Raw genomic sequence first — 4,462 nt, 5'->3', positions numbered from 1 at the left:
TTATTTAATATATACTTGGGCAATTAGCTTGTTCTTTGTTGATTTCGTAAATGACTGGGGAAGTCGTGTAGTGTAGAGATAAACTATTATAACGTTAATGCTTTCTTTTGTGAGATATACATTTAGTTTTTCAATCTTTTCAGATTCTAAAAAGTATGATTTGATATTTTCATATGTCGATGGTGGCTTACATTCAATACAAAATTTCAGAATTTAAATATTGCTATAATCTCTTCCAGGTGTGGATAGTGGTTTACATGACGATAAAAACATTTAAATTTCGTTACTTTCAACTGGAGGAAACAGAAAAAGTGAAAGAATGACTAAGGTTGAACTTGAGGCGAGAGCAGGACTTGAAACAGGAATGGATTTTGAAACTTTGAGTTGAAGGTGAGTTTAAACCCAAATAAATTTCTAAACAATATCACAATAGAGGGACACTCCGTAGAACACAGACCTCGGCCCATTAGGTTATTTCTCGAACTTTTCCTTAAGATTGACCTTTGACTTTTGACCTTGACCTTTGATCTAGGACTTTCAAAATTGAATCACTTCCACGTCTCAACATAACAATTAATTCCTGAAAGTTTCACTCCTCTATGAGTAAAATTGTGACCAGGAAGTTCTTCATTCACGAACAAATAAAAAAGAAAAAAAGAAAAACAAAAACAAAGCAACAAAGGTGAAAACATAACCTCCTCTAAAGTTCGTCGGCGGAGGTAATTCTTGTGGTTAGCAGTTATTCTTAGTGAAGACAGAAGTTAGAGGAGGTAAGGCTTTAGGGGCTAGAATAAGTACTTGGTATGTTTACATATTTACATACGAAGTCTCTCTCTCTCTCTCTCTCTCTCTCTCTCTCTCAATATCTAGGAATATCTTACTGAAATTTTGTAGTTTTCTTTGGTGAGATATAATAGAAAACGGTATTTATTTAGAGCGTAGACTAGTGTAATTTTGCATCTATTATTCAACGAATTTGAAATACTTTACTTTACTTTTCTTTAAGAGCTGCTTTTCTGATCCTATCCATCAGGGGAACCCTACTCTCTACAGGGCCTCCACTTTCATTTTAGCATGTTCGTTCAAAAGCATTTAATATTTCACACCACATATTACTCGTTTATTGCCAAATCTATACCATCGAAGCACTTTGAGAACAAGAAAGTTTTCAGTTTCCTCTTGAAAGCCTTAATAATATCTTAAGTCTTTCCGAATATCTAGTAGGAGCTTATTGTATAGTCTAGGGGCCGCATATTTAAAGGCTCTAGAGCCTAATATATATATATATATATATATATATATATATATATATATATATATATATATATATATATATATATATATATATATATATCTAGGTTCCAATCATTTAAAACTATCTGTAACTATTCGTGTGTCAACACGATTTGTTGTTGGCTGCACAATATGTAACAATTCCAAGATATTTTGGACGTCCGGTTTTCAATAATCTTGAAACTTGACCTTAAAAGGGGATTTTATGCATCAGGTACTACACAAACTTTTCAGTATTAGATTTAAGAGATGAAATCAAGATAATTTGTTTATAAAGCATTTATCAAATATAGTTTTATAAATGAGAACTAAATTCTATAATTAAGAATACTGACATCATCATCATCATCATCTCCTCCTACGCCCATTGACGCAAATGGCCTCGGTTAGATTTCGCCAGTCGTCTCTATCTTGAGCTTTTAAATCTATATTTATATATTCATTATCATCTACTTCACGCTTCTTAGTCCTTAACCATGTAGGCCTGGGTCTTCCAACTCTTCTATTGCCTCGTGGAGCCTAGTTGAAAGAATATTAAGCACTTAACGCAAAAACAAAGATCGTGTATCATAACATTACTGTAGAATTTCACTATAATTCAAGTGTTAAACTGAAAATGGAACTCTATATAGCGAAGAAAAACTTATTAATGTCTCGCTTAAAACTCCTACCAGACATTTGCGAACAATAACCTTAATTATTTCATTCCCTGATACCTACCCATATTTCAGTATATAAAACATACTTTCAGTTCATTTGTCTACGTTGGTTTTATATTTACAGAATATTTGACGAAGTTGTGGAACGATCTTCCTAAACTTAGGGTAGTTGAATCGGTAGAACCAAAATTTCAAACTTGCAACAAATTATGTTGAACAGTTTGACATAAGTTTTTATAGTTTATATATGAAAGATCTGTTTTAATGTTGTAACTGTTCTTAGATATTTTATTTTAATTACTATTATTTCTAAAATAGTTTTAATTCATTTCCTTTCCTCACTAGACTATTTTTCCCTATTGAAACCCTTGCGCTTATAGCATCTTGCTTTTCCAACTAGGGTTGTAGCTTAGCTAGTAATAATGATAATAATCATGTTTCATCTCCAATGTAGTTTTCCCTGCAAAAACAAATGAAGTCTCCTAAAAACATTAGTGCGTGCAGACTCTTCAATATCCAAAAATCTATTGCCAATGTAGCAGTTTGCAAAAAACTCTTGCATCTCCCTAGTTTCAAATGGTGCAGTCTTCCACGTCTTACTCAGCTTGCAAAGAAATTAGAAAAGTTTAGGATAAAACTTAAAAACGAAGTCAATTAATAAAATGACATAAACTGTTACCATAATATTTATAAAACTCAGAGTTTATTTCTTCTAGAATAACTTGATAGTTGTAGTTTGCAATGATTTGAGAACTAATGGCAGTCTGTAAAGAGATTCACCACATCCACATGGTCACATTCAACATTACTATGAAACTGCAGTACAATTTTTTTTTAATTTGTGAAATTTTATAGAAATTTTAAGGTTAAAAACGCTTCAGGAAGTATGTTCCTCAGCGTACTAGTTACACCTCATTTGTGGTCAATAGTTTTAGGTGTGTTTGTTTTGACAAATTAAGTATGCAAACAATGAAATTTGACTTGTTCAACAAATAAACCACTTGTATTTTGTTCGGGCTATCATAGATATCTTGTAACTAAATAGATTTTTATGCCTGGCAGTAAACTCGGCTTTTGACATTAGATAGTCAACTCGTAATAAGTGTCTAAAGCTTGGAAGGAATCTTAAACTATTTTGGGGGAAAATATAGGCAAAAGTGAAAATATTGCTAAAATGTCCTTTTCAATTCTTTCCAGATTTAAGCTCCAGTTTTCTTGGTATGGTAGTCATGACACTGAAGACTGGAAGAGAACATAAAGGCTGACATGCAACAAGTTGAGATATTGTAAGAAGAGCTTGAATCCTTCTGTCTCGCGTAGGGGCCAACTTAAGTATGACACCATCAAGGGTGAACTGGTGCTGTAATCTGTGCATGAATGGTGAAATATTCGTTTTAAGGTTCCGTGCTTTTTAGAAAACAGCTTAGATTTCTGGCATTCAATGCTGGTATGAAGTTCTTCTATCACGCACAGAACAATAGATTATGCTGTGTAAATAGCAGATATTTTAGATCTTTTTATTTCTAGAAATTGGTTTTTATTTCAGTGAGATTTTTGTCCTTAGTTTGAAATTGAAGTGATAGACCCCATAGGATTCACTTGAGTTGTTTGATCAAACTATCATATTTTTTTTTTTTTTCGTTTTTTTACTTCTTCCTGTAGGTAGGCAAGCTTTTATCAAATTAATGAATACATATTTTTTGCTGAATTATTTTTCTTTTTAGTAAATTCCGTTAGTTGGAAAGCTCAAATTTAATTCATGATTTTTGTTAAAAAATTTGTTTTAAGTTCAGAGTTTAGTTCTATACCTCCGTTTAGGTGTGAAATAAGTTACCCACTCTAAACTTTAATATGACACACTTAAATCAACCTGTTTTTGACAAAAGTTTCCATGTCAGTGTGTGAAACTGTAAATCATTTAAAAAAGTTAAACTATTATAGTAGGTGGTTAGTGATGTCAGTGTGCCATGTGTGGTGTACTGTAGGTGTTAATTCAACCTAGTTTCATTTTGACTTAGCAAAGGTCTTTCTACTTGTATTTATGTGAATTCACTGTTGAAAACTTGATATAGGAACTGTAGCACATCTTTTTATTAGTTTTTAAGGTATCCTAAATGTTTTGTAATATTCTAATTTCTTCTCCAAATTATCATAATTTTTTGGTTTTTCAGATACAACTTACTATTCCTAATCATTGTTGGGCCAAGTGGGCCAATTAATGTCTACCTGGTGCCCTGTTGCTGGCCATATGAGCCACATTTATAAAATATGTTCCCAACAGTGACGAGCAATATGGAAAAAAACTAATATAAAAACAACAAGAAGGGCACTCAGTAGAGCGCAGATCTCAAACGCAGCAGCATATTTCTCGACCTTTTGCTTGAACTTTGACCTTCACATGTGTTAATTGGCGTGGATTTTCATACACTCAAATATGAACCAAATTTGAAGTCTCTGCGACAACGATGTCCAAACTTATCGCTGATTTGCGTGAATTGGACATTTTGCTG

General features: G+C 32.5%; 1 long non-coding RNA gene across 1 annotated transcript in view; it reads left to right on the top strand.

Annotated features, from left to right (window-relative positions):
* The first annotated feature begins 243 nt into the window (after nt 1-243).
* The window catches only part of LOC137636955 (uncharacterized), a 15,947-nt gene continuing 11,728 nt past the window's right edge, over nt 244-4,462 (top strand). The window contains exons 1-2 of the long non-coding RNA XR_011043315.1: nt 244-390; nt 3,150-3,284. This is a non-coding gene — a long non-coding RNA (uncharacterized lncRNA). The remainder of the gene's footprint in view (nt 391-3,149; nt 3,285-4,462) is intronic.

Source organism: Palaemon carinicauda, chromosome 3 (genome assembly GCF_036898095.1).
Source record: "Palaemon carinicauda isolate YSFRI2023 chromosome 3, ASM3689809v2, whole genome shotgun sequence".
NCBI classification, from domain to species: domain Eukaryota; kingdom Metazoa; phylum Arthropoda; class Malacostraca; order Decapoda; family Palaemonidae; genus Palaemon; species Palaemon carinicauda.
The sequence above is the reverse complement of the archived record's forward strand: the minus strand, read 5'-3'. Positions and strand labels throughout refer to the sequence as shown.